At 42.4% G+C, this 22506-nt stretch overlaps 1 long non-coding RNA gene across 1 annotated transcript in view; it reads right to left on the bottom strand.

The window, feature by feature from the left end:
- Nucleotides 1-22506, bottom strand: part of LOC147028092 (uncharacterized) — a 116294-nt gene that overhangs the window by 16504 nt on the left and 77284 nt on the right. The window contains exon 3 of the long non-coding RNA XR_015057418.1: nt 21604-21699. This is a non-coding gene — a long non-coding RNA (uncharacterized LOC147028092). The remainder of the gene's footprint in view (nt 1-21603; nt 21700-22506) is intronic.

Raw genomic sequence — 22506 nt, forward strand, 5'->3', positions numbered from 1 at the left:
TGCTATCAGAGAACGCCTGCCATTATTGCGCATTTCTCGAACCCAAATCAATGGTATACATCGATTTTCTCATTGGTGCAGAGCGGGAATGCACAAAAATCACACGAGGCATTTACTAAATCTGACAGCTCACGCGGCCAATGTTCCCAGGAGTCAATGATAATCTGAGCAAACAATTTCAAAAAAAAAATCATGCAATTAGTTCATAAAATGCGAAAGTTTCGCCAAGTTTACAAAAACTTGCGGAAATGGTCTTTATCACTGAAGCGTCACAAAGATAATGGACTTGTCAGATTCGTCATGAAATTCATATATTCCAAACTTTCATTGTATGATGTCTCATTGGGGTTTACTTCATCCAGTAAATGTTTGGCGTCCCCATTGCAGCCCATGGTTCATGAATAAGGGAATTCAATTCAAATACCTGCACATACTGTATGCTTTTAAATTGGTTACAAATGTTCTTGTATATGACACGGGCAAAAGTCTACCGATGACTCCCAATATCCTTGCCATATAATAACAAAAGTTTGAATTTCCTTACAAGGAACTTTAATACAGGAGGAGGTAATTTGGCCCATCAAGTCTGAGCAATGGTTGCCAACCTATGGTTGTTTGTACGTACTCTTTCCTTTTGAAATTCCAAACGTCAAGCAAAGGAGCATGTTAAAGTCTTCAAAATGCATATTTAATTATTATGTGCCATGATGTAATGCATGACACAGCCAGAGTTACAAGTTTGAATTGCTGACCTCCGAGACTGAGAGCAGATACTCTCACTATGATGCCATCGAGTCCGGTGGCATGATGGTTAGAATGTCCACTCCAAATTAATTATATTGTTTAATTTGTTTCCAATGCCAAAGTCTGAAAATACTGCAGGCCCATTCACAGGACATTTAACCCTTTCATATTCATGTACACACAGACATCGAGATCTTCCAAATTATTGTAGGTAAAAGTTAGAACATTTCAGCAAAACAGGGGATTTTAACACAGAGGTGTTAATGCATTAAATGGTCTTCCAGGGAAGGTGGAAACAGCACAGTGATAGTTGAGAGGCTTAAATTGAATTACGATAAGTACTTTTGAGTTGAAGAAATATAGGCAAAGGCAGAAACTGGGATATTGGCAGGACTGGTGCTAACTGAAGATGAGCCTGGTGCGATTTATTTTTGATGTCTAAGTTGGTTGTTTGTCCGTGCTTTTACCCCAAAATTTAATCGGTAAAGCTGCTTCAATATTTGGTATGTCCTTCCTTCCATCCATCCATCCATCCATCCATCGAAAATTAAAAAGAACCTTTCAAACTCACATTTAATTCTAAAGGGTTCTAAAGGGTAATTCTAGAGAGTTCTAAAGTGAAATTCTAGAAGGTTCTAAAGTGTCATTCGAGAAGGTTCTAAATGGTCATTCTAGAGGGTTCTAAAGGGTAATTCTGGAGGGTTCTAAAGGGTGATTCTAGAGGGTTTTAAAGTGCAATTCTAGAGGGTTCTAAAGTGCAATTCTAGAGGGTTCGAAAGTGTAATTCTAGAGGGTTCTTAAGTGTAATTCGAGAGGGTTCTAAAGGGTAATTATAGAGGGTTCTAAAGTGTAATTCTGGAGGGTTCTAAAGTGTATTTCTAGAAGGTTCTAAAGTGTAATTCTGGAGGGTTCTAAAGTGTATTATAGAGGGTTCTAAAGTGTATTATAGAGGGTTCTAAAGGGTGATTCTAGAGGGTTCCAAAGAGTAATTCCGGAGGGTTCTAAAGTATAATTCTACAGTGTTCTAAAGGGTATTTCTAAAGGGAATTCCGAAAGGGTATTTCCCAAGAGTAATTCTAAAGGATAATGCTAAAGGGTATTTCTAAAGTGTAATTATAGAGGATTCTCAAGGGTATTTATCAAGGGTAATTGTAAAGGCTTATAAAGGGTTCTAAAGGGTTTCGTTCATTTCTAGGCTCTGCCTATTTCATATTAAAATGTCAAACTGAACCTCTTCCTTCGGACATGGGTGTGATTTTTTTTTTCAATGCCAAGCTCCAAGCAAGGAGGCAACACATATCATTTTAAAAGTCTTTGGTATGGGACTCGGCCAGGGTTGGAGCTACTGACCTCCCAGAATCAGAGCGGATGTTCCAACCATTACACAACAATGTACGAAGTCCTCCACCTAACTTCCATCGCTAAAAATAAAACAAGCCTTAATTTTTTTTTACCTCATTTTGTTTGAACGTAATCGTTTATTTTTTTTTGACACAAACTTTTGAATTATAGAATTCTGTCAATATCTCGTTTATTTTAATGGCTGGTATCATTTAACCTTTCGTACATTTACGAGGCATACGCAGGCAATTTTCTACGATCACACGCAGCAGGCAACTGCAAGGCACGTGAACATCACAAGCAGCGCTGTCGTCTCCCAGAGCCAAGGCACACCTGGGCTGCAAGCTAGGGGGCAAGCTGCAGGCACCAGCCGCTTCTATCTGCTGTCTGACACACTCAGCTATCGCCCACGTGCACGTGAAAAATACTTCCTCGTGACCAAAGCGCAAAAAAAAAACACATTAAAACAGCTTGCCTTGGGCTTTTCATCCCAGTGCTGGGCGATCCTTGGGCTTTTCATCCCAGTGCTCGACGATTCAGTTGGTCTATCTCCAGGCACTTTTCAATGTATCCTATAATCCCCCTTCAATTCCCCTTTGTTGTCCTTCCATATTAACTCCCACATTTCATAAATTAGTCCCTTTATGAGAATGATAATTATGACATCATCATACTATGCCATCCAGATGGAAATGTGACTAATAAATAAATAGGGTGTGATGATTTATACATGGCAGAATGCAGAAAGACAAAAATCGGTTGGCCTCATCCATATGTTGGAAATACCCCTGGCTTCAATTTTCCATGGCTCTCAGTGTAACTCATTAGGCTGGAAGGATGGCCAAGACATATGAGCATTCGCCTTTCAGCTTTCGAGTTTGGGTTCGAATCTTTACCAGCTGTAAACTGTCAAGCAAATATTTCACATGCAGGGTAAGGAATTGATGTGTGTCTCCATTTGAAGGAAGTTAAGCCAGCCAATCTGTCTTGCCAGTGCTAGTCATTGGTGGATGTCAAATAACCAAAATTAGTGGATGTCTTTCATGAAGAATATGTGAGTTCTTGTCAGCATCCTGAAAAAAAAAATGAATAATTTCTGCCTTAATCAGCTCCAGTCGAATGATGGGCCTGGCCAGCCGGTAGGTTAAAGATTTGCACTAAAACCGCTCCCCGGCTGACTCCACAAAAAGGCTGGAATTGGTTTTGCTTTTATTTTATTGTGAGGAAGATATAAGCAAAACCAACACCACAAGATGGTAAAGGAAGTCGTAGTAGTAGTAGTAGTCATGATTTTCACTAGTAAGAATTATCTTGAGGACAGTAAATGCTTGGGAATAACGAATTTCCTCGACAGCAGTGTTTGGAATTATTTTCAAACATGGCGAAGTCGCTTTTTGAGATTAACAAAAAAAGTGTTTGAAAATATGTGTGGGTCGTTGGCCAAGCTTTACAGAGCACAGGCGAAAGGCACTCTTGAAATTCCAAAAGATATGTCTGGAAGTCCCCATATGATGATCATTGTGATTTTGATAATTGAAAACCAATCTTTCAAAGAGTTGTACCAGGAATTTGCAACACAGCTAAGTACGGCATTTTTGCAATATTACAGCCACCCTTCACTTTTACAATATCCTTAGAATTGGTCGATTACGAGGTGCAACAAAGTTCTTCCTTTTCTTCAACAACACATTCTTTTTTCAAACAAATACATTTTCTGAAACTCCTGTGGTTTCTTTAAAAGAGAAATACAAAGACGATTCACGCCTTTCTTACAGAGATAACATGGCAAGTCGCAAAAAGGTCACACCCACAGCTGTGACCTTCCACCAAATCGCTTGAGGCTAATGGACTAGCATAGAGTTTTGATGGCACTACAAGCTTGATACAAGAAAAACACTCACAACAGGCACTGCATTGAAGATGGCAAATTGAACTCCCATCCTGATGGTCTCAGGGGTTCGTTTAGAGCGATACGAAAGTGAGGCGGTGTTCAGCTTCCCGCAGTGACCATGGTATTGCAAAGACAAGGCGAGTGAGGTTCCAGCATGAACAGCTTCGCCACTGTCACCCTGCCATGCTCAGGAGCATTATAGTAAAGATTGGAGCCAAATCGGTCAGGGATTGCTAGGAATATGGGAAGAGTGCTTGCTCGCAACCATTGTGAGCCTCGTTTCAGTAAATGCAGAATCATCCTCCTTGCTCCAATGGCAACTACACACCAAAGCATTTATCTAATCCCTATCATTCGAAACTATATTGCCTTCACCGAGGACAAACAAACAAGAATTGAAATGTGTGTGTGTGTGTGTGTGTGTGTGTGTGTGTGTGTGTGTGTGTGTGTGTGTGTGTGTGTGTGTGTGTGTGTGTGTGTGTGTGTGTGTGTATGTATGTATATATATATATATATATATATATATATATATATATATATATATATATATATATATACATATATATATACATATACATATATACATATATACATATACATATACATATATATATATATATATATATATATATATATATATATATATATATATATATATATATATATATACATACATACAGTGGGGAGAACAAGTATTTGATACACTGCCGATTTTGCAGGTTTTCCCACTTACAAAGCACGTAGAGGTCTGTAATTTTTATCATAGGTACACTTCAACTGTGAAAGACGGAATCTAAAACAAAAATCCTGAAAATCACATTGTATGATTTTAAAATAATTAATATGCATTTTATCACATGAAATAAGTATTTGATACAGCAGAAAAACATAACTTAATATTTGGTACAGAAACCTTTGTTTGCAATTACAGAGATCAGACGTTTCCTGTAGTTCTTAACCAGGTTTGCACAGACTGCAGCAGGGATTTTGGCCCACTCCTCCATACAGATCTTCTCCAGATCCTTCAGGTTTCGAGGCTGTCGCTGGGCAACACAGACTTTCAGCTCCCAAAGATTTTCTATTGGGTTCAGGTCTGGAGACTGGCTAGGCCACTCCAGGACCTTGAGATGCTTCTTACGGAGCCACTCCTTAGTTGCCCTAGCCATGTGTTTCGGGTCGTTGTCATGCTGGAAGACCCAGCCACGCCCCATCTTCAATGCTATTGTTGAGGGAAGGAGGTTGTTGGCCAAGATCACGCGATACATGGCCCCATCCATCCTCCCCTCAATACGGTGCAGTCGTCCTGTCCCCTTTGCAGAAAAGCATCCCCAAAGAATGATGTTTCCACCTCCATGCTTCATGGTTGGGATGGTGTTCTTGGGATTGTACTCATCCTTCTTCTTCCTCCAAACACGGCGAGTGGAGTTTCAACCAAAAAGCTCGATTTTGGTCTCATCAGACCACATGACCTTCTCCCATTCCTCCTCTGGATCATCCAGATGGTCAATGGCAAACTTCAGACGGGCCTGGACATGCGCTGGCTTGAGCAGAGGGACCTTGCGTGCACTGCAGGATTTTAATCCATGATGGCGTAGTGTGTTACTTATGGTTTTCTTTGATACTGTGGTCCCAGCTCTCTTCAGGTCATTGACCAGGTCCTGCCATGTAGTTCTGGGCTGATCCCTCACCTTTCTCATGATCATTGAGGCTCCACGAGGTGAGACCTTGCATGGAGCCCCAGACCGAGGGAGATTGACTGTTATCTTGAAATTCTTCCAATTTCTAATAATTGTGCCAACAGTTGTTGCCTTCTCACCAAGCTGCTTGCCTATTGTCCTCTAGCCCATCCCAGCCTTGTGCAAGTCTACAATTTTGTCCCTGATGTCCTTAGACAGCTCTCTGGTCTTGCCCATTGTGGAGAGGTTGGAGTCTGATTGAGTGTGGACAGCTGTCTTTTATGCAGATAACGAGTTCAAACAGGTCCAGTTAATACAGGTAATGAGTGGAGAATGGGAGGGCTTCTTAAAGACAAAACTAACAGGTCTGTGAGAGCCGGAATTCTTACTGGTAGGTCGGTGATCAAATACTTATTTCATGCAATAAAATGCAAATTAATTATTTTAAAATCATACAATGTGATTTTCAGGATTTTTGTTTTAGATTCCGTCTTTCACAGTTGAAGTGTACCTATGATAAAAATTAAAGACCTCTATGTGCTTTGTAAGTGGGAAAACCTGCAAAATCGGCAGTGTATCAAATACTTGTTCTTCACACTGTATTTGTGTGTATATATATATATATATATATATATATATATATATATATATATATATATATATATATATATATATATATATATATATATATATATATATATATATATATATATATATTGCAGTTCAGCAAAACTGGTGCTCCCCCTAGGCAATGGCAAACAACATATAGTGAGCCTGAGACAGTTATTTCATCAGTATTCATTTTGGATAGCCCTTCTCTTATGTCGAGTCAATGGTGGGTTTATGAGCCAAAATTTGTTGTGAGGGCTTCTATGTAGGTCTTCATTCCCATTCGTTATTCTTTATCATTTACTTTACTTTGCGCCCACAATCCTTCCTATCCTCCACGCATACATGCACGCCACAGCCCCGAGCAACAGAAGCGGCTCATTTGCATATGCGCGCCATTCTGCGTTCAAACCTCACACCATTACCAAACAGACTCTATCCCCAGACCTTCTCCAGACTTGGACCACAATGCTACAACAATTCTAAAACCATCACAAAACCTTCATAAAAATCCCTATATCAATCCAAGTTCACTTACCTTCGCCATTGACCGACACAACCGCTATGACTCTTCAATCACAGCTCACCGCTATGAACGCCGCAACCACACAGTCACCACCACATTTTCTCACCAGTGCCCCTTTAAGATGTCAGGGAACAATGGACACCATGTACCATTTCAAATGCTTGTGCTTGGGATATTTTGGCATGTACCATGAAGCGCAAGTACGTATGCGCTACAATCCATTCAGCATTGCATGGATAGCCCCTGCGAGGAGGAGGAAAGAGAGACGTTTTTGGCTTGGTCGGCAGTATGGGGCAGAAGATGGGGCCAAACAGGCAGATGGAACTTGATGGATAGAGCAGGTGGAGTGGAGCAGTGAGTGGGCGAGTGATCCAAGCACCATGCTGAGTGCAGAAAAGGGCCAAGCCAAAACACAGTTACACTTCCAGACTTCCTTACACTTAATTATTAAACGATCTTCTCACAAGTTCTTCTTCTTTGTTTTCCATCTCATCTGCTGTGGACGCAAAAGAGCAGTCGGCAAGGGAAAGTCCAGCCAAACGTTCTTTTCAAAGCTCTTTCCATTTTTCTTCTCTGCACCTCATTGCACCCCTCGTTTTGCACCTCCTCTGACTACTCACAGAGACATCCTCAGTTTTTCTCCTCCTCCCCCTCCTAAGCGACTGGGAAGCATTGGTCTGTCGGCCACGCCAGGTAAAATAGAGGTCTCAAACACCTCATCAGTTCTCATCTTTGTTTGCTCTCTTACTTTCCTCAGGGTATATTTCTGATGGCACCTGTCTTAGTTTTAGTGAAGATTGTAGAAGTTCTTTTTTCAGTCTAGTTCTGCCCTGTTTCCTTTGTTGTTCTTTGTAAATATTTGCATGCCCTTTTGATTCATTTATTGTAATAAATTGTTTGTGTTATAAATGTACTAAGCTTATAGTGTCTTTTTTCTACTGGTCTGGCATAGTCAGCACATAGTTTAGCCGGGAACTTCTGCCCCACGTAATTCACTCTTATTAGCCGGTGTGCATTCGCAGCTCCGCTTGGCTGCATCTGATCCAGTGAGTGATTGGAGTACGGATCGAGGGCATGAACCCCCCCCCCCCCTACCTCCTTTGGTGCAGCCTTGCACATGTAAGGTATCAAGCGAGGTAGTGTAACCCTACAGGATTGGCAGTACCAATCCACGCTCAAGGTTACTTAACAACCCGCCGGAGTACTAAGTTATTCTTGCCCAGTGGCCTTAGGACTGGGTGTTCAGGAGGAACTTGAGTACTTCCCCTTGTGGCAAAACTCGAACCCTGGATCCAAAACAATGTATATATTTTTTATAATTTACTGATATAATATATGTTGTGGGAAAAAATTGCAAATTATGTTCACACTAAATTGGCTGTATAATCAAATATTTTGCTTGGATATTAGAGAACATGACAAATAGATGAGTTTCTGGTATGCAAGAGTGGTGCTGGTATGAAATGGTTCCTGCAATCCAACCATGCACTATATTGGTGAACACTATTAAACGAATTAATATCTGTAATTTGAAGAAAAAAAGGTATTTTGTACATTTTACCATGGTATTCTGGCGTAAGGGAGATCAAGTGAAGGAATGAAGGAGAGAAGGAATGAAGAGGAGAATGGAAGAAGGCAACTGGTGGTGTGAAGTATGATTCAAGCCTGTGTGAAATGAACATTGGTTTATTGTTGTGAATGTTTTCATGTTGTGAAAGAACATTGTGTTGGCGACAAGGAGAATAATGGCACACAAATTGGACTTACAAGCTCCACAACCATTTGACTTTGGCACCGAATACAAAACTTCACAGCGACGGAGAAAATGGCAACAGGGCTTGCAGTCTTACACGGCCGCTGCAAACATCACCAAGTCGGAATAATAACTTGCAGTGCTGCTGCGCATCGCCGGCAAAGCAGTACAAACTGTCTTTGAGACGCTCACCAATATGGGAACCGATTTTGACATGGTGATCGCAAAAATTAATGATCTATTTGAGCCTTGAAAAATGTTTCATTTGAACATCCATGTTTCACCATGCCAGACAAGCAACACCTGAGTTGATTGCTAATTACATTACCCTGCTCTGGCAGTTGGTGAGAACATGTGATTTTGAGCATTATGATGCCGATGGAGCAATAAAAGATCAAATCATCATGGAATGTGGTAGTACTCAATATATAAGGATGATACAGGAAATAAATGGCTGCCCATTCAAATGTGTACACAATGATATGCTTATAAACTACTATAGAGTGAAGTCACAAGCATTTAAAATCCATACTTTTTATTATCGAGCGTTTTCTGAACTACCAATACTTAAAAATACATCAAAAGACATCACTAAAGTACCACATTAGTATATCACTAAAATGTCAATTTCTACTTCTTTTTCTGCTTGTTCCCCTCCAAAAACAATGTAAAACTGTAGCCCGATCTACCTCAAGAACGGCTTAAGCTATGTTGGTAATTCCAACGCAATGAAGTTACTTTGTCTCTGTGCTCGTGCATGCAACCCAAAATTTTAAAATAAATCAAACAGTAATCATTTTATTATGAAAAGAAATCGAATGTAAATGTGGACTCAACAAAAACCAGGCCAGGATCATGGTGGGGGGGGGGGATGGACACTGCACAGAACTATTCCAAAAGAGACACACATCCAACCACCACCCAAATCAACTGAAGCAAGTATTAAAACAACTTAATAACAAATATGTATTTAAACCATAACAAAGTAATAAAATATATTTGAAAAATGAAGCATTTTATTATTTTAAAAAAGATAATCGCATCGTCATTTCCACATATGTGGTAACCTACATAATGGACTGTACCATAAGTCAGGATGGGTGGGGGAGGAGGGGTTGAATGGACCATAAGGTGAATTTAATAACATAGATGGATTTCATCCACACCAAAATAACAAAATAAATGAAAACATTAAGCATTTTATTACTTCATCAAGTTGCAGAAACAAGAAGAATTTTTTTTTTTTTTTAAACATTAAAAACATAGATGACATCTCAACAAGCAACCAAACAAGGAAGGAATAACACCACATTATGACACCACAATCCTCATTAATTACCATCACAAAATCTTTTGACATTTTACTTTTGTGGTGGGATTGTGATGGATGAGGAAGAAGAATGAAGAGGAAGAAGAGGAAGAAGAATAACAATGAAGAATGATACCACATTACGATGCCACAATATGACACCACAATCATTTCATGGTTTTAGCATCACAATTTATTTTGACGTTGTTCCATCACAATCCGACAACAAATGTAAAATATCAAAATATGTTGTGATACGAAACCAGAAGAGGATTATGGTGTCATATTGTGGCATCGTAATGTTGTGTCATTCCTCCCTTGTTTGGTTATTTTTGAGATTTCATCCCTCTATGTTTTTGCATTTAAAATATATTTCTCTTGTATACAAGTGTGCATCACCATACCTGTGCATATGTCTCTATCTCAAACTGGTTTGAACATAGACAGCATGCTACGAATAGCTTCGACTATGGAAGTATCCGTATGGAAGTAACCGAGACTCAAGCCACATAGATGGAAGAAAGAATCGTTGATAATCCCAACACGAAGGCCATTAATGTGATAAACAAAACTCATTCTTGGCAAACTTCAAATGAGCCACCAGTGTGGAAACGATGCAATTCAAAATCTGGCGACATCACGAGAAGTTTCAGCACATCTAAATGTTGCTATGGTTGTGGAGTCACAGGTCACATGTACAGTAGTGACCGCTACCCAGAAAATGGGAAATCGTACCATTACTGACACAAACAACCATTTCAACCGAGTTTGCATGCTGAGAAAACGAGAAATCTGTTTGAATACCTCACTTTCCGATGATCACTCTGTGGGGTTGATGTGTACAGCTTCTGAAGATGACCATACGTAAAGGCCCTGTCACACCTTGACGATTTAGCCAGCGTATGCCTGACGTATGAAAAGTTTGGCTAAAACGCCGGCACACGTCGAATACGTTATGGGTAAGTTTGTAGACGTTAAGAGCACGCTGGCATACGTCGTAGTACGCTGGCTTTTTTTTAGTAGTACGCTGGCATACATCGTAGTACGCCGAGGTGTTAGACAAATTTTCCATGCTTAAAATTTTTCGACGTATGCCAGCGTATGACTCACACGTTCCGCATAATGCTGGCCATAAGTTGTAGGCACGTTACGCGATCGTTGACACATGTTACTTGTAAGTTACTCACAAGTCGAAACATGTCGAGGTAATGTTTAGCGTACCCGAAACTTATTTCTAACCTACGAGTAACGTGTTGTAGGCACGTTACGCGATCGTTGACACACGTCGACACATGTTACTTGTAAGTTACTCATAAGTCGAAACAGGTCAATGTAATGGTTCGCGTCAGTGTTCCAGACTCCCTGGTTTTTTTGTTTGTTTGTTTGTTTGTTTTTTTCTTCAGTATGACGGTGATGTTAACACTTCGATTTCTAGTGCGGTTATAATATAATATAATTAATAGGCTGCCGCTCAACGATTCAAATCATAACCGCACTAGAAATCGAAGTGTCAACATCACCGTCATACCGAAGAAAAATAAAAATAAAAAACAGGGAGTCTGGAACACTGACGCTAACCATTACCTTGACACGTTTCGACTTATGAGTAACTTACAAGTAACGTGTGTCGACGTGTGTCAACGATCGCGTAACGTGCCTACAACTTATGGCCAGCGTATGAGGAACGTGTGTCATACGCCGAGTACGTCAAGAAATTTTCAACATGCTGAAAATTTCTCGACGTACTCGGCGTATGACGACGTATTCCAGCGTGCTCTTAACGTATACAAAACTTACCCATAACGTATTCGACGTGTGCCAGCTTGGTTCGGCAAATTTTTCATACGTCGGAATACGCTGGCTAAAATGTCAAGGTGTGACAGCGGCTTCACACTTCGATGTCTGGTGCGGTTATGATTTAAATCGTCGAGCCGGAGCCTATGAATAGCCTATGCCATGTGATCGTCGGCGATACGCCGTACGTTGAAATGTACGACGTCGTACGTATAAGTGTAGAACGCTACACTATAGTACGTATAAGTGTAGAACGCTACACTATAGTAGGTATAAGTGTAGAACGCTATAAGCGTCGTACGTATAAGTGTAGAAAAAGAAGTAGAACGCTATGCATAAGTTAGACTATCGTTGGGCATAGGTTGTGAACGCCGACAACACACTCAGCATTCGTTGGTATAAGTTATCTATATGTAATTGAAATGTTCTGTGTACGTTACTAATACGTTATTGCATACGTTCAACACATTATTATACGCCCAAAACTTTGAAAAAAACATCAATAGTTCAGTGTACGCCGGCATTTTACGTACATTTTGAGACCTTGCCATATGCTGGCTAAAACGTCAAGGTGTGACAGGGCCCTAAAGTTATGTTATATTTGCATGGATCGTCCATTGGGTATGGACACCATAACGGTCAAAATCAATGATATTGCTGTAAAAATGATTATCAATTCCAGGGACACTATTCTATTGGACAGAAACACTTCTCACAGGCTATGTCAAGGTGTCCACCACCGCACACTATCCAAGTCAGCCACTACCATCCTCACATGTGGATAAAACCCTCATCTACCTGTTCAGGGTATGTGTGACAGCTGTCTAGATACAGGTATCACACACCTAATGGAGAGGTTAAGTACATTTATAAACCTTCGTTATGCGAACCTTCGTTATGTGAACCGTTGTTATGTGAGCCTTCGTTATGCGAACCTTCGTTATGCGAACCTTCGTTATGCGAACCTTCGTTATGCGAACCTTCGTTATGCGAACCTTCGTTATGCGGACCTTCGTTATGCGGACCTTCGTTATGCGGACCTTCGTTATGCGGAAGCTCGTTTTCCATTATTTCCGATGGGAAAATGACACTTCGTTTCCTAACTTTAATGTTTCGGTCTCAAAGCAAATTGTCATATGCTTAGTATTACGATGGTTTTAGTTACAAGTGACATCATAATATTATTATTCACCGAATCAATGAGACAGTAACACAATAATAAAGTTAATTTAGTTGTAACACTTACCAACAAATTCTTGAGTCCACATTTTTGGACAGTGGTGGGAGGTGGTGGATGGGGTGGTTATTCATTCTGAAGAGTTAATTATGCCCAAGCATTCTGAAAGGTTAATCACCCCAATGAAAAGTTAATCAGTGGAAAAACGTATCATACTTATGATCATTACCACGCCATGGAAGTGACATTGCACAATCGCCATGACACTGTGACGGTTCCTTCATTGCAGCGAATGAGGAGCTTTGTTAAGTGATAAATAGTCCAAACTGAAAACATTCGTTGATGCGAAGCTTCGCTCTGCGAACCTTCATAAAGAGGGGGATACCTACTATATAAGGGCCCTTTAGTCCCGGCACAATAAGTGCCCTCTGTGACCACAGGGCCTCTCCAGCACCCGGTGCTTCCCTTTGGCCCTAACGGCCGCTCCAGAATTGGAATTCTTTTAAATGGCCTGAAGTGCCCACAAAAATGCGCAGAATGGCCCAGGTAGCCTCTCACCAAGTTCTTCTTGGCCAATGTGGCCCATAAACAAGTGGTACAGCAAGTGTCTTCATGATCTTTATGGCCCACTCCAAGAAAATGACACCAGTGGGCAACAGATGTGAGTGGCAAATGGCACAGCAGATGGAATAGCTGGCAATGAGAAGAATGCCATGTAGTCAAGTTCAACATGCAATTTCGTTCCTATTTTGTGGAGGTTTGTAACCATTTACATTTTTGAAAAGCTTGAGAGTCTCTGACTGAAATAAATGTTTAGATTTGATTTGAAATTTTTCATGGCCACCATCTGGGATATCAAAATTGCTACCATCTCAGGGGTGGATCCAGAAATTTCAAGACAGCAGGGTGCAACAGGCCATAGTGTTGAACCAGGGGTGGGGGTTGAGGTTTTGGGGTCCTTCCCCATGAAATTTTTTAGAAATTGATCGTCGGAAATGGCATTTCCTGCATTCTTGGAAGTCATCTGGTTTTTTGCATTCCTTGCATTTCCGAATGAAAATGACACTTACATCATGTGGGGATATAGGGAAGTCATGATGTATGTTCATGAGGGTCAGATATGCCATCTGACTTTCTTCCAAAGAAAATGTGTTTTTAGCCTCACAGGAACCTCACAAATTCCTGATCTGACAGATTACTCTTCTTCTTCTTCTTTCGGCTGCTCCCATTAGGGGTCGCCACAGCGGATCATTCGTATGATCCGCATAGTGGTTTGGCACATGTTTTACGCCGGATGCCCTTCCTGACGCAACCCTGGTCGCCTCTTACAACACAGGGATAAGGATCTGACACAGGGATACACAGTGATCTGACAGATTACCTTGCAGAGAAAATCCTATGACACCACCAGGACTTAGCAAAGCTGGTCATCACATCTGCATCAGGATGCACTAAGAGTAATGACAATCTAATCATCGAAGAAAACAATCATGAAGAAGCCGATACACTACTGATCTTTCAAGCAGTATTGGCATCTAATCGAAACTGAACCGATGCACAACTGATGTTCTTCTCCCCAGACACAGATGTATTTGTGCTAGTCATGGCAAACTATCATCTTCTTCTGAGAAACACTTCTATCTCAATGGTGTCTCAGGACTTATCCAAATGCAGCCAATTGCAACAGTTCTTGGCAGACAGAAGGCAAAGGCACTGCTTGTCCTCCAAGCATTTTCAGGGGCAGCCAACATTGGGAGGTTTCATCGAATAGGCAAGGCAACGTGGCTTGAAGTTGTCCTGAAAGTAGGAAGTGATGTTATCGAGGCCCTAACGAAGCTATTTGATGAGAATGAAGTCAGCAAGCAGCAGCTGGCCATGCCAACTACATATGTTTGTACCACATACAACCCAAAATGGATCGAGATTAACAGCATTCCTGATCTACAATGGTATCTATTCTGTAAACACATGGCAGAAAGTGACAAGCTTCCACCTAAGATGGGAGTCCAAAAACAGCAGATTCTACGAGTCCATATTCAGGTCAGGATATGGGGTCAAACCAGCATCACACAGCAATAAATTGTCAACCCACTACAGAATGGATTCCTCAAACACACAAATGGACAGCTTAAGCTCCTTACAACAGATATTCTACCAGCACCCAAGGCCATCATTAAAATGGTTGTTTGCCGTTGTAAGGGAGACTGCTCATCACAAAGGTGTAGCTGCAGATCAAACAACTTGGCATGTTCTGATCTTTCTTAATGCAGAACCGAGTGCCACAATAATGATGATTTGCATGACAGCCCACTGTCTGAAGAGAGTGATGAAGACAACATATGAACTTATTGGACTCTGCGGGCAAATAATTTTTAGTTACTATCATATTCATTGTCCCCCAAAATGTGGGTATAACTGCTGGTATCATCTTCATATCTGGCTTACTTTTCGAGATATTAACAAATAGGTCCCAGATGGCGGCAATTTTGAAATCCAAGATGGCGGCCATGAAAATTTTCAAATCAAATGGAAACATTGGTTTTTGGATTCAGAACCTCTCAAGCTTTTCAAAAATGTAAATGGTTACAAATCTCCACAAAATCGGAATGAACCTTAAAATCCGGACATGTGGAACCTAATTAATGTCTTATGGCAAAGGCTGGAAAGTGGTGATATAACTCGCAAAACTGGAAAAGCTTACAGGCTGACTGGCAAAGGACGGACAGGTAAGTGGCCGGTAGATGTCATGAGCCGGCAGCAGATGTAACGTCGAAGGCAACAGGAGGTGCATTCACAGCAGTTTGGGCAACCAGCTTCAGCCCTACCCTACTCTAACCCAAGCTGGGGCTGGTCCCTCTATCCTAATCTATGGCTCCTGTCCCTCTACATCCCTCTAAACTAATCTCTCCCTCTCAGGCTGTCTAATCCCATTTAACTAAGCTATTTCCTAGGAGGAGATCGAAGCATGTACGGCAACTCTGAAACGATGAGGCAGCATGGCCTCCCATGGCTCGCTGGTGCAGTCACCTGATTGGGGCATGCCTATCCCTATTCGAACAATTTTGGACACAATGGGTCTTTGCATATGCCAATTACCCTACACCATATATTCCAGAGGCTGCAGACATGAACAATGGCACGAAGCATTCCAATCCATTCCAGCATTTCCAAAACACATATTCTCATATTATTTTAACCCCCCTCCCCCCCCTCCCCTGTGGTTAAAAGTAACTAATTTACCCAGCGCTCCACATGTTTGTGCTCTACCATGTTTGGCTCTATCGCTCAAATTATATTTCCTGTGCCTTCACACAATTTCTTGGCTGGGTGATGTGGCTCCTGCAACGCTACGTCTGACGCTTCTGACGTGACACCCTGAGCCATTGAGACCACCTCTGAGCTTACTGCCCCAGCCAAATTCTGAGGAAGCCCTCTCTGGCTCCCCCTCCAGTGTTCTCTTGGCATGTGGTGCCTCGGGTCCATTGCCAAGGTACCCAGGCCTCACAAATCTGGATGCCCCTCAGGGCCCACAGCCTGCTGTGAGCCACTGTGTGGCCAGCACCCAGGGTGCCCTTCCACAAAAACCTACTCCCAATGAGCCACACCCCCAGTCTGTTAATTAACCTTTGCGCCTTTGCAAATAAAGAACCTTTACTTCTTTCAGCTGCACCAACGCCAGAACTGCATCCCGTTCTGAAACAGCTGAATCCCCACTATCTACCTAACTCTGACCAAAGTGGGGATTCTCTCCACAGGGGGTGTGACTCCTCTTCTTTATCACACAAACCCTCTTCATGCCATTCACTTTGTCTCAATTGCTCAACAAATTTGACCCACATGGCTCATCCACCTCATCCACCTCTTCAGTCATTCCCCTTCATTGCAAATCCCCTTGGGACGGGAAGAGGAAGAAGGAAGAAAACTTCTATACTGTCATCAGCCAATCTTCACCCAAATTCCAAAGATCTGCAATTTGAGCTTTTGTAATTCCAAATTCTCTTCTGGTTACAATTTAAAATGTCTTCAATTTACACGAATCCCCTCTATCACTATCTGTTGTTCCCAGCAATCTGCTTGCATCAGTCTCTTACCCTTTAATTACCCCAAGGAGACCTTGCAGCCTCGGCCACCATGCCCAATTCACGTACCATAGGATATCCACAGGATCCACACGGGAATGGAGACCCTGCAGCCGCGGTCTCCAAGCCCACTTTGGGTGCACACACCGCGGGGATTTCCATGCATGCCTGGCTGATCTCCCCTTGGGGCCGGCATGCACGGGCCATGCAGTTTCGGTCTCCTCGCTCGTCAGCCTGCCATCCACTTAGGTGCACGGTTTACAAACCGGACATTGAACTTCTGCCACACAGACCTGTGCTGCAGCTTCAGGCAACTCATGTGTGGGGGCTTGGACAAAACACACACACAGGCTCATACACCACTCTGTGGAGAGACCCCATCCAGACACCTGTTAATTGGACCTTCCCCCTGTTCACAACATTCATCATTAATCTACATGTCTACATACTTGGTCATTGCAGCTGCAATGGCCGGCTCCACCGTGTGATCGTGCTTCTCCACCTACTCCTCTGGCACGGATTCTTCCTGAGTGGTCACATGCATCTTGAACGAATCTACCCCAGCACATCCTTCAACCTCCTCTCTTTCGCTTTTAACTTTCCCCTCTAGTGTTATTTCTCTTCTAATCGCCATCTCCACCTTCTGTTTAACTTTCACCTCTTTTATTTTTGCTCAGCCGAGCTAGCCTCCATGCTGGCCATCAGCCGCAATAGCATGGCATCATATCGGGGCTGTCCCCCCACTATTGTGGCAATACCAGCCTGTTCCCTGATGCTGGTTCGTTTTGGGCATCGGACTAACTGTGGCGGATCTATGGGGCTACCGAGTGAGGTGGGGGGGCGAGAGGGATGACTCCACTGCTATGTCCATTGGGGGTACAGTAGTTTCTAACCAGTGGCTGCCTTTCTCGTTCTGGTCGCCTTGGTTATCCAAAGCAATTTTAATTTACGCACCAACTTCGTGCTCCACAATTTCACTTTGAGGTGCAATTTATCACACCTAAGGTCCAAATCCAACTCTGGTCGACACGAATTTGGGGTCGCCTGATCATCCGGTTGCCTGGTTAGAGTCCGGACAGTCGTATCAACATGACTGTTGCAGTCAGGTGGGTCAGCGGTTCCAGATCAGATCACAGGCCTTTCCACTTCGCTACCGTACCAGTGGGACCATCGAACCAGCCAAACACTACATCAATGAGGGGTCACACACATTGTATGCAAAGGAGGCTGAACAAACCTGACAAGCAACGCGATCCGTGTGAATGGTGTTGACTCGCTGTTCCCAATTATTCTGTAACAACTCTTTCCGGATCACCCCAGGAGAAGCGCGACAACCAGAATAAACCCCATACCAAGTTGGTTTAATAAACAAGAAATGGCAGGGGGAAGGAAATACAAGAAAGGCAATAAGAGTAATGGATTACCAATATGTAATAAATAAACAAGGAGCACAATGATTTAAAAAAATACCCCAAACCCAACTACCAAACCATATGCGCCCACAAAACTAAACAAACAGGAGATCCTGAATTATCTAACTTCGAGCCCGGCAGTCATACCATGTGAGATAGACAATAGAGGAAGGACTTGACAAGAAGAATGTTGCGGGCAAACTCGACAAAGCCTGCAGGATGAGTCTGCACAGTTCCAAAAGGTGGTGAAGGTGAACGTCTGGTGCCACAGCTGAGGAGAAAGAAAGGAGTGGCTCTGGCTTTGGTGAGGTGTGGCTTCTCTCTCTGGAGATCCGATAGGGCGCAGCCTCTAGTGTGGCGTCTCCAAGATTATCCTCCCCAATCTTTCTCGCACCCACCATTTATGGCCTCTGGCACGTGCGTCATCCACGATGCTCCAAGACCCTCCCCTTTTGGTCATTTTTGGAACAGCCCACTCTGGAGGCAGAGAAACCCCTCACAACCCTTCATTCTGCAACTCTGAGGTAATGAGCCGTGGCTGATGGCACCCGTCCCGTTCTCCTGCAAAAACTGCCACGTCCAGGCCTATTAGATGCTTTAACACACATAAAGGACGGAATGTATTGTAGGGTTTGATCAGTTCACTCCAAGAGGAGTTTCTCCTCCATACTGACGAGGGCCAACAAGCCCAAAACACGTGTTTATGGATGTTTCCTCTCAAGAGTGGATTGGTCTATAAAATTATAAAAATGAGAATTAAATTATATTCCTGGGATTTTTTTTTTAAGTGCAATCATTCAGAAATGTTGGGGGCTCCAGCTCTGGTATGCACATGCTTAGCCAGAAGACCTGTTTCAACATATATATATATATATATATATAGATATATATATATTGTTATGGTTGTGGGGGTAGATGGAGAAATTGCATCGGAAACTTAGGGTTGAGTAGAGTTGCTTGGTCCGTGGATGTGTAGGAGACATCTCAATGGAAATGCAGTTGGGAGATTGTGAGCTTAAGTGGTACGTGCCACCACACAGGGGTGGTGCGGTGTTAATTAAATCGCGATTAAGACTAATTTCCCCCAGTATGTGATTGCCCCCTGTGATTTATTCCTACGTTTTTGTATTAACAAGCCAGCCATGAAGGAGATGTGTTTTTATAACAACCACCATAACAAGCAAGCAAGCAAAACATGCTGTGCAGGCAGAGGCCCCACCTTCCCACGTTTCGTGCCACCCAAGAGGTGGATGGTTGTTTGGTGTGATGTCGAAGAGAGATCGAGAGTGAACACACAAGTTCAGTGTGAGGGAGGTGGCAGTTGTAGTAGTGAGAGGAACCCGGCTCGGATGGAAGATCTCGCTTTGCTCTCCTCTCAGCACGACAAAATGGCTTTCCTTTGACGCATGGAGAATACGGCACAATTCTCGTTTTTGTGCTGAGGAAAATTGGCTCGTGTGGTGGAACAAGACACTGGCCATTGACTCTTGGCTGATCGTGAGAGACTGACAAGAAAGCCTCGTGTATATGACCGAAGAGACGGTGCCATTCTGAAAAGCCGCGGCGTCAGTGAGGACGATCGATGCAAGAAGCCACACGGCAGTCTCTGAGCCCTTGTGTTGAATACCGCTCACGAATTGTCTGACGTAAGTTTTTCCCACTGCGAGAGAGTGGTTTGGCACCATTTTGGGCACGTCTATACGTGCAAGGTGAAGGGTCTCGATTCCAAGTTCCATAAAGACCATCTCTGGACCAAGCTCAGTGCCAGGATAAAGGGAGGATTTGCTTTTCTTTTGTTTCCCCTTGTCTGTATTTACGTCTGTATGTAGAGGAGCCTTAACATTAGACTTTCATTTACTTCACGTTATTATTACTAGTGCATGCCCATACGTGCATGCCCGTACGTGCAAACAAAAACAAAAACAAAAGCTTTCAAACAGCGTGCAAGAAACAACAACCACACAGGCCGTTCCTTCGCTCTCGTAAACGACACACACACACACACACACACACACACACACACACACACACACACACACACACACACACACACACACACACACACACACACACACTGCTGGAATTATGGATAGACTAGTACGTGCCCGTAAAAAAAAAAAAAATACTAATAAATAAATAAACCACACAGGCCGTTTCTTCGCTCTCACGTGCCTGTACGTGCGTGACCCGGAAGTTCGATATTATTCGCAGTTACCATTATTCGCAATTTAGTTTTAATACCCAATTATTCAATTAGCGCCAACGTATTTTACCTTTTCGCAATGTCGTGGAAAGGAAAAACAAAAAGAGAAGAGAAGAGAGAGAAAAAATTTACTTCCTGGTTTGGAGCATACCAGCACTCTGATGTTCCCGAAATTTATACACCGTCTAATATGAAAACGATCATAAGTTGGGCCATTGTGTTTATCTATAAATGCGCATAAGAAATCGAGAAATTATTAGAACACACGAAGTCATCACTCTCCGGAAGCCCGTACGTTGTAACCCGTAATGGGGAGCGTGGCTGTGCTTCCCTTTCCCATCGGCCATGCCCACGCAACAACGTGTCTTCCCATTGGTTTGGTAAATAAATGGCCATAACTTGGGAAGCACTTGTCCGATTAATATCAAACCTTGAAAAGGCACATCCTCAGGTCCCCAGCAATATACCTGGCAAGTTTCAATTAGATCGGACCAGAGGTTGTCGAGAAACAGCGGTCACACACACACACACACACACACACACACACACACACACACACACACACACACACACACACACACACACACACACACACACACACACACACACACACAGATTGCTGGAATTATAGATAGATGAAATGAGGTCAATGAGATGACAAATGAAGGGGTTGAATGCAGACTGCAGAGCAATGAGTAAGGAAACCCGTGTTGTGAATCGTTTTTACCACCAAATTGAGATGCATTTCGTTGGCAAGCATGTTGAGTGGAGCTGAATTCCTAAACACTTCCAAAGGCCACACCGTTTTGACAAGTGGAAACAAAAAAAAAGTTGTGCACTTTTTTTGATAAATTATTTTCGGAACAATTTTTCTTCAATAAATAAATAATAATAAAAATTGTCTCCATGTACACACCTTTATCTCGTTAGCACCTCTTCATGAACAACATTGCTGAGGAAACGGCGCTTATAAATAATAATAAAAATTGTCTCCATGTACACACCTTTATCTCGATAGCACCTCTCCATGAACAACATTGCTGAGGAAACGACGCTTATAAATAATAAAAATTGTCTCCATGTACACACCTTTATGTCGTTAGCACCTCTTCAAAAACAGCATTGCTGAGGAAACGGCGCTTCTTTGTTTCCTCGTCCAGGGCAAGAATGTGGAGGCTGCTGGATCTGCCAACGTTTTGATAAATTATTAGTTTTAATGGCCAATTATTCAATTAGCGTCAACGTATTTTGCCTTTTTGCAATGTCGTCGCAAGGAAAAACACAAAGAGAAGAGAAGAGAAAGAAAGAAAAAAACGTTAGTGCAAAAAAAAACAATAAAAAAAACTTCCTGGTTTGGAGCATACCAGCTCACTCTGATGTTACCGAAATGTATGCACCGTCTAATATGAAAACGATCATAACTTGGGGTATTGTGTTTATCTATAAATGCGCATAAGAAATCGAGAAATTATAAGAATACACGAAGTCATCATTACCCGGAAGTCCGTACGTTGTAACCCGTAATGGGGAACTCGGCTGAGGTTCTCTTCCCCATCGGCCACCCCCACGCAGCAACGTGTCTTGTCATTGGTTGGTAAATAAACAGCCATAACTTGGGAAGCACTTGTCCGATTAATATCAAACCTTGAAAAGGCACATCCTCAGGTCCCCAGCAATATACCTGGCAAGTTTCAATTATATCGGACCAGTGGTTGTCGAGAAACAGCGGTCACAGACACACAGAGACACACACACACACACACACACACACACACACACACACACACACACACACACACACACACACACACACACACACACACACACACACACACACATTGCTGGAATTATAGATAGATTACATTTTGAAATACTCTTGTAAAAATTTATAATGCCATTAAATCCCCGCGTTGATTTTAAGTTGCTGTCTGTGGATTTGTCATGGGGTTCAAGTATAAACTCCCTTGTGCTTCCATCCATGTGCCTCCATCA

Source organism: Eptatretus burgeri, chromosome 4 (assembly GCF_056783735.1).
Source record: "Eptatretus burgeri isolate ZD-2024b chromosome 4, Ebu_testis_v1, whole genome shotgun sequence".
Classification (NCBI taxonomy): Eukaryota; Metazoa; Chordata; class Myxini; order Myxiniformes; family Myxinidae; genus Eptatretus; species Eptatretus burgeri.